We start from the raw sequence: 13386 nt of genomic DNA, 5'->3' as shown, positions 1-13386 counted from the left end.
TAATGCAGAAATTTGACATTGGCACAAAAATCAGATTGTAAATCCGAACTCAAATATGTACCATAAATACAAAGCCATTGGTGTCGTCTGTGTTGTTTTATTTACTGATGTATTTATTTCATAATTTATGGACTAACTTATTTAGTTAAGTGCACTTCACATCTGTACAACATACAGCTGCCCCAGTACGATGTTAAACCCCAAGCACTCACTCAGTAGAACAGTTGGTAGAGCGTCTGCTTCAGGAGTGGTAGATCCTGGGTCAATCCTGGATTGAGTCAAACCTAAGATCCTAAAACAGGAAGTTGTAACTTCCGTGGCGTTCAGCATTAAAGGGCTAGTGCAACGACTGGTTTACCCGTATCAGTATAATGGTCGGGGCGGGACGGGGCGGCTTATTTGCTTCGGTAAGTTGTCTCCGCAGCATTAGATAAAAGAGCTGTGGAAATCTGTCCAGCAACAAGGAGGCACATTAGTGAAAAAAAAAACTTTTTGAAATACTGCCGGAAAAGTTTAGGAATGGGTAATGTTGTCAGAAGTGACACGTCCGAAACAGATGCTTGGATAATTGGACATGAAAGCCTCGTAGTTCAAAGACCAATAATGGTCGCCTTTAACTCTCGCAAAGTGTGTGATATGGCCATGGGAAAAAGTAATGAATTCTATAAAAACTAAATGCCTCATCCTACAGACCTGGGTGCAGAAAATCAAGCAGACGATGGAAATCTGCGCTTTATGGTGTGATATTTATGAATATTAATGGCCTCAGAGGAAAATTACATAATGATGATTATTTATCGACATGATAAAACCGCCACGTTAATATTTTATCAGAAACCAATCCGGGAGAATGCAATTTTGCAGAGGTGGACGAAGCTATTGAACGGAGATTAGAGAAATTTGCGACAAAAGAATTTGCTGGGTATAAATCAGTTGGAGGTAGTGGCTTTCACCATGGCGTGTCGTTAATCTATAGAAAATCTCTGAATGGGAAAATAGAAATACACGATACAAAGGAAAATGAGTGAGTGCTTGGGGTTTAACTTCGTACAATTTTTCAGTCATATAACGACGAAGGAATCCTTAGGGTGCATGCAATGTGCCTCCTTGTCGCAGGACGGATTTCCAAGGCTCTTTCAGCTAGTACTGCTTCACTGAGACGGCTTACCGAAGGCAAGTGAACCGCCCCACCCGAGCCATTATACTGATACGGGTAAACCAGTCATTGCACTACCCCCCTCACGCTGAACGCCAAGCGAGGGAGTTACAACTTCATCTTTTAAAGTCTCAGGTATGGCTCGACCCAGGATTGATCCTGGATCTACCGCTCCCGAAGCGGACGCTCTACCAACTCAAAGAAAAATGAGATTGGTAAAATATGGATTAAATTTAAACAAAAAATTCCTGTTCGTCTGAAGGCGTACATACCTGTTCATTGTACCTACTACCTGCCCAGTTACACGGATGTGCGGGAATACATGAACAATATTTTAGCGCCTGATACGATTGGTCGGGAAGGTAAGGTATTCATATGTGGAGACTTAAATGCTAGGATCGGTAAGGAATCTGACATAAAAACAGATAGAAGAACAGAAGACTAAACTGTTACCACGCGAGGAAGAAAACTTTTACAGTTCTGTACAAAGAAAACCGAAATGAAAATAGTAAATGGCCGGAAACGTGTGGTAGATTATCTGATGATTTTGAGGACATCACTTTTTTCGACATAGGCGACATCAATAATCACAATGGGCATGCCCCAGTCCGTTTCACCTTGAATATACCCAACCCACAAATTGAAGGATTAGCATATGACACTTCATTCAGTGACTTCAGTGACTCAAGGGTTTAACACAGCCGTAGCGGTGCCTGTTCAGTAACTCGATGCAGCTAATATGAAACATGATTAAGGGGTATCGGGTTACACATAAAGCATCGTCTGGTTTGTTAAAATCTATCCAATCCTCAAAAGTAAAGCAGAAGTGCAAAAAAAGGTGGTATATTGCATTCTGTCATTCTCTCTGTCACCCCATCCACGGACGTTATGAAATTTAGACCACTCAACGGCAAATACAGCAGTTGACGTAGATATTTCAAAGCTGCGAATGCATGAAGTTGTTTCATATCCTTGCCAGTCGTACATATTTGTAGAAATATAAAACTTTTGTAATAACAAAGTTGATATCGATACACTCCGAAATAGCTTCTTTCTCACTGAAGGGAATTTCGATTTTTATATATCATTTTTTACTTATATAAAGCATAAATACAAGTCTATCATGTGGATACTTTGAAATTCCTGAAGTAAAGAGCAATGCAGTGTATTATTTGGGGAGGTACACATGTTGCGTGACCCACTCCATGTTGCTTGAAAGGTCCTCTCTGTTTATCTTTGTATGTGGTAGTCACCTATCAATGGGGTAGAATGGTTGCTAGTTAGGGAATAGTTACTACCAGTCAGTCCCAAGTTCCGACCCACGGGATTCATGGTTTGTTTGCTTTGCTTCAAGCCCACCCTGTTTTCCCAAGCAGCATATGCCGTCAAGACAAACAATGGTCCAGTGGATCTGGCTTTTTTATTTATAGTGCAGTTAATCAGTTAAACATCATTTTACATTGGCTATAGACATAACATCGTGTTAACAACTTAATTTATGGGGTGTTTACGGTCATAATGAATTTCCTAATGACGTAACCATCTTCATGTGTGTTGTACATAATTGTAGCAAAGCAATTAATTTTATACCAGGCCTGTGCACTGACCATAAATAACACTGTGTGGAAAAGTGGTTAATTTTCATGGCATAGATGTATCACAGTTAACAGCATATAAGCTAATATTGTTCATCTTATATAACTGATGTTGTACATCTTATATGTCTTAATATATGTATACACTAATATTGTATATGTTATATGTGTCCTCATATATGTATACACTAATATTGTACATTTTATGTGTCTTGATATGTGTACAGACTAATGTTGTATTTATTTATTTATTTTTTTTATTGGTGTATAACGCCGTACTCAAGAATATTTCACTTATACGACGGCGACCAGCATTATGGTGTGTGGAAACAGGGCAGAGCCAGCGGGAAGCCCACGACCATCCGCAGGTAGCTGGAAGACCTTTCCACGTACGACCGGAGAGGAAGCCAGCATGAGCTGGACTTGAACTCACAGCGACCGCATTGGTGAGAGACTCAAGGGTCATTACGCTGCGCTAGCGCGCTAACCGACTGAGCCACGAGACTAACGTTGTACATCTTATGTATCTTAATACATGTATAGACTAACGTTGTACATTTTATGTGTCCTAATATATGTATAGACTAATACTGTACATCTTATGTGTTTTAATGTATGTATAGGCTATTTTTATACACCTAAGTGTCCAGCGCCTACTATAATATGTAGTAAACACAACTGTCCAATATTTTTTATAGGTTATTGGATTGTATGGTCCTGTATGGACGAGTCCTGGGCGCCTAGGAAAGGGGCGAGCTTGCGAGTCCCTTTCCGGCGCCCAGGACGAGTCCATACAGGACCATATAATCCAATAACCTATTTATTATACACCCACTTGTCAAAAACGTAAGTAAATAAACTCGAACGCTAAACAAATTGGGTAAAACCGTGCTAATTATTTCATATCACGTAACAATAGCCGATAGCCGGTTGCGGATGAATGTGGAATACTGAATGGAGCACTTTCATTGGCTGACGGAAAACTGGGTCAGGCGCACGTGGCCGAAGCGCTATTTTACAAACAGAAGTGTAAAGAAAAGGAATGCAAACGTTTCAGTGAAAATTAAGTGCAGTTATTGAAAACTGCGCCACCGAACAGACTAGTGTAATCTTTACAGGATGAGGACGAAAGAGTAGAGTAGAGTTTGCTGACAAAGTTAGCTGATTATCCTTGGGATTCTGTGCGGGAGTTGATGGCATCGGAGTCGTGAAAACTTTGTGTGCACTTGAACTGACCGGCCAGGGAGAGGAAGCGCGGGAGATGGTTGACTGAAGGTGCGATTGTCCTGAAGTAAACTCTACATTTGCTTCTGCTCTTTGTGATCTAATTTAGAATCATACTCCTGGATGCTAGCAAGGTATTTGTGTCCGGTGACCTGCCCAATTTTATGTGGAGCGACGCCAGATTTTGCAAGGGTTTGGACGGTTGATTTTTAAGACCGAGTGATTAGTTTTCCGGCCTCTCAGTCCAGCAGCCTCGGCTGCCCTCTTCATTAGCTCTCCCAAACGATGCTCTCCCATTGGAGTGGAGTAATACCACACAGCTGCATCAGGTTTGAGGCGACATTCAGGAATTGGTGTGAGGTAGAACGGACTGTCCGGAGACACAGATTTTTCTGGACAAGCACGGACGAACATCGTGTTGTGTCGTCTGCTTGTTGACAAACAAAAGTAGTTCGTACGTGTGACGTCACAGTTACAACTGTCCAATATATTAAAAATACTGGACAGTTGTGTTTACTACATAATATAGTAGGTGCTGGACACTTAGGTGTATAACAATTTAATATATTGGACAGTTGTAACTGTGACGTCACACGTACGGACTACTTTTATTTTGTTAACAAGCAGACGACACAACAAGCATGGCTGCCGATCAATCAGATTCTGACCCTTTTGATCTCACCGACGCTGAAATTTGCATGTTACTTGATCCATTTGATAACCCAGAGCTGAACAACATTTTAGAAGCAACACCAAGTGCCAGTAGAGATGAAGTAGTAAATGATGTGAGTGCCTTTATTGATTCGCAAAAGAAGAAAAACACAGTCGTGAGCACAAAACGCGATGTTATAAATGTGCAGAGATGCTTGTGGCAAAACAAGCAGGAGCCGAGACTGATAGAATTTATTCCTCCAAATCATCTGAACAAATATCTGGCTGAGATGTTCGTTTCAATCAGGAAGAAGGATGTGTCAGAGTACGAGACAGCATCCCTCGAGTCCATGAAAAAACAGCATCGAGAGGTGCTTTCAACTAACAGACGTTAAAAAAAGAGAAAAGAATAAAAAAATTATTCCGCCTTTCAAAATGACTGAAACAATGACCTCATCCGTTTAGAACACAATAATATTGTTAAATTGTTTTGGATAACCTTTCCAACAAAAACATACATGGGCCTCCTTACTCGGTGAAAAACAAGCAAAAAAATAAATTAATGAATTAATCAAACAAACAAAAAAATAGATAAAATTGTCTTACCTTTAACAAATTTTTAAAACATTTCGTCTGCAGACATCTTAAAGATTCCGGGTACACTACCTCACTTCGATCCCGTGAGTTTCACAAGGCCAGCCAGGCGCTGACATCTAAGAAGATGGACCTGAAGAAGCAGGGGAAGGGCCGGAAAATCCATGCGGCAGACGGCATTTCTCCGGAGGAAGAAGAGCAGTTGCTTCAGGCAAAACAGTTCGGCCCCTACACACCTCACAGCCTACAGTTCTCCCTTTTTTATGTCTTTGGCAAAATTTTTTAGTTCCGAGGACGGGATGAGCACAGGAAACTCAAGTTTGGTGATGTCACCCTGAATCAGGAGTCCGATGGCAGTGAATTTTTGGAATGGGCCGAAAGGGATAGCAAGACGGGAGACGGGAGTCGACGAGATGATCTCCGCCTGACCACCCCTCGCATCTACGCCGAGCCAAACACAGACGCCCCTCGGTGTCCCGTCGCTCTTTTCAAGATGTTCGTTTGTGCTCGTCCTGAAAAGTCTGTGTCTCCGGACAGTCCGTTCTTCCTCACACCAATTCTCGAATGTCGCCTCAAACCTGATGCAGTTGTGTGGTATTACTCCACTCCAATGGGAGAGCATCGTTCGGGAGAGCTAATGAAGAGGGCAGCCGAGGCTGCTGGACTGAGAGGCCGGAAAACTAATCACTCGGTCTTAAAAATCAACCGTCCAAACCCTTGTAAATTCTGGCATCGTTCCACATAAAATTATGCAGGTCACCGGAAACAAATCCCTTGCTAGCATCCAGGAGTATAATTCTAAATTAGATCACAAAGAGCAGAAGCAAATGTAGAGTTTACTTCAGGACAATCGCACCTTAAGTCAACCATCTCCCGCGCTTCCTCTCCCTGGCCGGTCAGTTCAAGTGCACACAAACAAAGTTTTCACGACTCCGATGCCATCAACTCCCGCACAGAATCCCAAGGATAATCAGCTAACTTTGTCAGCAAACTCTACTCTACTCTTTCGTCCTCATCCTGTAAAGATTACACTAGTCTGTTGGGTGGCACAGTTTTCAATAACTGCACTTTTAATTTTCACTGAAACGTCTGCATTCCTTTTCTTTACACTTTTGTTTGTAAAATACCGTTTCGACCACGTGCGCCTGACCCAGTTTTCCGTCAGCCAATGAAAGTGCTCCATTCAGTATTCCACATTCATCCGCAACCGGCTATCGGCTATTGTTACGTGATATGAAATAATTAGCAAGGTTTTACCCAATTTTTTTAAGCGTTCCAGTTTATTTACTTACATAAACATGTTGTATGTCTAATATTATTTGTTATACGACGGCTTTCCGGGGGTATCCGCGTACGTATTTGGCTCAGGGCGATAATATTTTTCCGATTCGAAGCCCCTGGAAGGTCGTCCTATAAGGAATTTATCACTATACAGAGCATTTTTGAGACGTGAAACAGAAGAAAACTGATGCTAGCCAGGTCAGACCCACTGCTTAACCGAAGTTGTCTCGCTTTGATTTTTTGTGGGCAATAAAATAGAATCTTTATATCGTTAAATCTGTTCTTTAAGTCCGTATTGGTATTGAAGTTCGGATCCTTCCGGCGTTGAAAGAAGGCTGTTATTGTTCACTGACTGTATCGTACCGCTATTAAACGTCGGAGCTGCCATAATATGGTACAGTACTCATTAGGGAGAAATCTCGGCACTCAACATTCAGTCTTTGTGCATGTTAAATTTCTCTCGTTCACGACCAACACGGTGATGTTGTGATCAACAGGCAGGGACTAAACTGATTGATTTGTGTCGGGACATGCCGGATTTAACTACATTTAGGAATTACGAAGTCGATCAAAGAATAAAGGTTTAGTCCCATCCTGTTTTCAGGTCTCAAACTAAGGCAAACTTTTCCTAGGACTTTGCCCGATCGTTCTGGAGGAAATTCTTCAAAAGATTTCAACTGTCATTTCATCACGGTAGGAACAAACAGCAAGCTCATTAGATTTTTTTCGCATTTCCAACCGTTTACTGCTTTTCTTTGCACGACTCTGTCCTATTTTCTTACTTTATATACTTTCTCCATTTGGCCACATTATTTTTATTAGTGCGAAACAAAAAACGTTTCTTTCCTCCCCCGACGTCGGCCATGGTGAAAGCAGACAACAAAAACTTTTTTTAAGCAAAGCTGTCTCCCTTTTTGTCTACATTTTGCCTCTGCCCGTCTGGTGTTGCCTCGGAGGATACATTCACGCGTCAAGCCTTTACTCCGGGTGTATATAGAAACTGATTCACATCATATTCGGTCTGGTATGTTTGGCATTTGAACCAATCAAATCAATAGAATTTTCTCTAAACGGTGATTTTAGTATATGTATAGATATAAGATATACAGATATATGTTACAAGGCATCAGTATATCCGTGCCTTTCCGTCACACCGGATATACCACAAGTACTGGATTTCAAACATGACAGAGGAGTATATCCGTGCCTTTCAGTCACACCGAATATACCACAAGTACTGGATTCCAAACATGACAGAGGAGTATATCCGTGCCTTTCCGTCACACCGGATATACCACAACTACTGGGTCCAAACATGACAGAGGAGTATATTCGTGCCTTTCCGTCACACCAGATATACCACAACTACTGGATTCCAAACATGACAGAGGAGTATATCCGTGCCTTTCCGTCACACCGGATATACCATAACTACTGGATTCCAAACATGACAGAGGAGTATATCCGTGCCTTTCCGTCACACCAGATATACCACAACTACTGGGTCCAAACATGACAGAGGAGTATATCCGTGCCTTTCCACAAGGCACGGATCAAGGCACTTTCCACAAGGCACTTTCCACACCGTATATACCACAACTACTGGATTCCATACATGCATAAATCTCCACACAAAGCTGGCCTTATTGCGGAAAAGAGAATCTGCACCACCAAACGTATATCTACTCTCTTAACGAAGGCACTACAGTAGTTTTTGAACAAGTACTGTTGTGCAATTGAAAAAAATTCTGCCGTAAACAGTATGTTTATCCTTAAAAACTCAAAACTAGACGCTCATTTATATATACAGTATATGGACATCTCCACTCTCTACACTTCCTCACATAAATTTCATTGATCGAAGCAACAAAGCCTTCTTCAGTTCAACTACTCACAAGAGTTACCATTCATGGGATGTTTCCATATTCATTAAGTTTCTTGAATTTCTCTTTAATAACATCTATGTGAAATTCGGGGAAGCAGTGTATCAACAGTGTACAGGTATTTCGATGGGTACAAAGAGTGCCTCTCTTTTGGCCGACCTGTACTTGTTCTCATTTAAATACGACCAGATATACCAGGTGTTTGTCATTCACTAAACGGTAAGTTGATTACCTGCTGGCTTTAAAGAATCCATATATAGCAAAGGTTGTGAAATATCTTTACTCACCTTCGCTGGGTTCAAAGGAAACCATGACCAAAACGGTTTCCTCTCTCGCAGAATTTACTGCAAAAACGAGTGTGTCAAGGTTATTCCATCAAACGCCTTCACTCCAAGTTTCTCTAATTTTGCGATGAGTATAATTCCCTTGTAAGTAAATAAGGACAAATCGTCCAGAATCTCTGGCGCTCAGACCTTTCAAACCTAGGGTTTACATCCCCTGATACCATTCCTCAACAAGCCTATAGCGATTTTGTCCCTATGTTATTTATCCCCAGAACCTAAAGTCACAGACATATGGGCCACAGGTTTCATGGAATGCAAAAGAAAAATGGCGTCGGCAGGACTCGTCATGTTAATTTCTGAGCAGTAATTCAACTGCGCAGGGTTTAAATTATATAAACACCTGATGTGATCGATATAACACATGTGAGTGTGACCTACAGCTCTGACAAGCGTATGTCAATAGTTTAACCCGCCTGATTAGCCAATGGCAATCGAGAATCACGGATGATGGAGGGGCAATGTAAGTTATTTGCGTGCTGAGAAGGATATTTGAGCATTTAAACTCTGGGTCTGGTAGGGACAATTATATTAGTTAAAAAACAATGGTGCAGGGATACAGGTGTAACTACAGTCTAAACTAACACGAACATAAAGTTTTGTAAATGAGAAAAAAAAACGCTTTATGAATTTAACCGCATTTTTCAGAATAAATATATGAATGGCAGAACAACTTTATAACTTGTAGACTATGTACATTCATGTTCCGTTAGTATGCAACTTATAAAATAAATCATCCCGGCCTATGTGCTTTGCCCACACATATACCTACTGCATCTGTAGCAAGAGCCAGAGCAGCATGAAAATGCAATACCATGCTAATTTTTTTTTATACCATGTGAGTTAATATTAGCAATGGCTTGGCACTGAAATAAAGATACTCTAACACGGTCAATGAATGCACACACTACAGTGACCCACCGACTGATTTGTTAGTACCGCCATTAGTTATGTGCTTACCGGTAATCTAACGCCAAATGGCGAGGCTAAACTTATGGTACTGAAATGGGGTTACCGATGGGCATGTTATAACAAAATATTTTAACTGATAAATAACTGAATTTCATTCATAAGTTGTATAAATGGAAAGAAAGAAAACTGATAGCCATGGCACCGCATGACAGAACTTGATGGAAAGTGTAGTGGAATAACTGTGGTTACCTGTACTGTTAAGCCATAAATCTCCAGTTTTCACAAGGAAAAGCTCCCCAGTCTAACAAAAGAAAAGGAGAAGTCTTCGGAGGAGCCCTTCTACAAATATACAAAACCAATTGCTTCCAAGAGATTTAATTATGCGAAAGCAGCTCAAGATTTTGGGATATCTGATTATACTTCTGCTAGATACAACTGTGACTGAAACGTCAGACTTCATTTATAATCCATGTCAACATGTCACGATTGGTAACGTGGACATTGTATACAATGATGATCTACGAAGTCTGCTTCTGAGGGGTCCGAAGTATAGAGGGCCAAGAAAGATAAATATGAGAGGTATTAAGAAAATAGCCTTTCAGCGCTTGGAAACTTCATCAAAGTGATCTAAACGGGAGAACGTAGAACCTTCAGTCCTTGGCACTTGACGAGCTAGTTAAGAACAAGGCATTCAGACAATACCGGTAGCTCGCCTGATTGAGCAGTTTGTAAAATTGCATAATGTTTAAGTCATGTGATGTATTCAGATATTGACCTCTAAACCAACAATGGATAGAATGATGAACAACGTGATACACAGATATTATCCTCCAATTACATAGTGCTAAGATCTTGCTATTAAATCACAAGACCAAAATTATTATATTGTCACAACTATGACTGCTTATCATATGCTTAAGGATTGCAGAGCAGTGATTTCATATGTTATGGAGTTGAAAATCGTTGTGGTGGTAAAAGACACTGTAGGGAGTTAGTGCTCACATTTACCACAGAGGTCTTTGATATGCAAATCGCGAAATGCATTTGGCAATCCATGTATTATGGGAGATAATTGCAAATCTGTGAATTGCTGACCAAAATGTTGAGCTATCAGGTAAAAGATTTCCTGGGTTTTTGATATGCCAGTCGCTACCATGGAATGGCCATCTATGTATTATGGTTGGCCATTACAACCCTATGGAAAAAAACCTTTAACCAAACTGGACACCGACACAGTATCTGATTTCCCTCTCACAATACTTCTCCTTACTGCCTAAAGCGAGCTAAAAGAGCCGTGTATGCAATCCAACATATCAAAACTAATGCTCACGTGAAAACTAAACAACTTCCAAACTTCCTTTGGCCGACCTATACCTGTTCTCAAACGAATGAATTCTTGAGGTTTAACAATTTGACGTCATATGACGTCATATGACGTCATATTTCAGTCATATGACGACGACGACGTATGAATATGAATATGCAGAAACTATTAGGGAGTAATCGTTCCCAGACCTGATCTTTCTCGTTCACTAAACGGTATGTTGATGACTTGATAAACTGCTGTTGATAAACAATCCATTGACAGAAAAGACTGTGATTCTACAGATTGTACAAATATAGGTCCAGATAAGATGTACCGTAACCAAATTGGTTTCCTCTCTCGGAGAATATACTGCAAAAAAAAACGCCTTTACTCCCAGTTTCTTAAATTTTGCAATGAGTATAATTCTTTTGTAAGTAAATGGGGACAAAGGGTTCAGAGTCTTCGGCACTCTGCCTCATGATTGCGTCTAATTCTGCTTAACGCGGGCCTAAGGGCTTTTCTCTATTTACCAAAAATTAAAATGATAATGCGGGCAACTTTGATTCTAAATGCTGAAAACATTTCAAATTCTACAAACTATATTACCTATTTTGAACCGTAACACGCACACTGACGACATTGATATTCTGTGAACAGTGATTGGGCTATTCTGTAATCATAGCAAACATTCGATTCGATTCGCGCTGATCGATCTGTTGCCACAATTTCCCGGTATAGCCTCTCTAACTCTTGACAATGCATTGCTGATATACATCTTGATGTCACACTATTGCCAGAGAAAGTAGTCTGACCGCCAATAAAATGAGTTAGTTACATTTGTGAACCTTTCCTGACAAAGGGTGAAACCGATAAGGTAGAAAAGCTGACATCAAATAAACGGTTATTTCCAGTTTGGTACAGTGTGCTTCATTGTTTATATGGTCCAAGAGCGGAACGGAAGAGGTGCAAATTTCATTGCTATATAGACAGTAAAATACGTATTGATATCCAGAAAAATGTCCGCCGCACCATCTGTTAAAGAAGATTTATTTTACAAATTGATGGAAACATGCGCAGAAGTTTTACAGAGACAAAGCAAGGAAAAGTTTGAGAACAAAGCAATGATCAGTTGTACAGCAAGTTAGGAAACACGACATACGTCATGTAGAAAAAATCGTAACAGAATGGTGATTTAAAATAAACACACCAGCCAAAAGCACATTCACAATTCGAACACCAATAGGGTTTTTTTTGTTACTGGCACATTAAAATTTAAATGCCCTGGGCCATTAAATCGGAAATGTTGCCTCACAAAATATGGCGAAATATTTTCTGTGAGAGTGACGAGATGTGCACCCATGTCCACATATATTTTAGAGGGCTCAACTTTAAATTTACTGAAGTAGGTGAGGATTTATGTTCAGACAGTGGCACTCACCATATTGATAGTATTCACAAACCAATGCATATTTGTTTCAATCACCGGTTGTCTATCATCTATAGTTTTCACACCAAAACAATGACTTCAACATAGAACATTAGGTCGTGTGGCTTAACTTCTTATCATTCTTGTCTCTTTTATTTATTTTGTTTGTTAAGGTTATTTTTTTCAGTCGTGTCACGTAAACAAAGAACTCGAATTTGAGAACCATTAAGCTAATAGGGTTTTGAGCTTTATTGTGAGACTGCGGGAAATTTCATTCAGAGATGAACATATCAGCCAATCATTGTTCACGTACATCCAATGATTTGGGTATTTATTGCCAAAATGTTTTATCCATACCCGGGCAAGTGAGCGCAGAAAAACATGTTGAAGGTTTTGACATACATTAACGCATTACTGTGTGAAGTTGAATGTGTAGCTGTCAAGCAACTGATATAATTCAAACTAACATAAAACATCTAACTGAATCTCGGAAAGAACAGCCGCACTCAAGATGATATGTTCATCAGTGTGGATATATCACCGTCCTATATTAATTGTTTCCCTTCTGGTATTTTGTTTCCAATTCTGAGACAGTAAGTTAGAAAAATTACTGGGCGATCGACTATCAGAGCTAACTTTAGGCAAGGGTCCAGGGCCGCCTAGACCCGGAAGCCCCACGCACCCAGATGCCCGGAAAAACAGTCTGATCGATATTAAACCACCAAAATGAAGAGCTGAAAATGTCGAGTGTAATTAGATTTCACCTATTTTTAGCTGGTTCCTGTACGAGATCATGTTCAAAATTTTGACAGTCAAGTATTATGTTATATTAGCAGATATATGTATTCTGAAATATTGATTCATATCAGTTGTGATTGTACTTGTGTAATAAGGGTTTCAGCAGGTACCAACGGGGAAATAATTGTATTCATCAGGATTTCAGCAACGGTTTCAAAAGTTGTCATTTTCTTAATACCGTTCAAGACGCCCGGGCCTTCTCGCACTTGTCGAACTAGT

Source organism: Liolophura sinensis, chromosome 11 (assembly GCF_032854445.1).
Source record: "Liolophura sinensis isolate JHLJ2023 chromosome 11, CUHK_Ljap_v2, whole genome shotgun sequence".
In the NCBI taxonomy this organism is placed as follows: domain Eukaryota; kingdom Metazoa; phylum Mollusca; class Polyplacophora; order Chitonida; family Chitonidae; genus Liolophura; species Liolophura sinensis.
Note: the sequence above shows the minus strand (reverse complement) of the source record.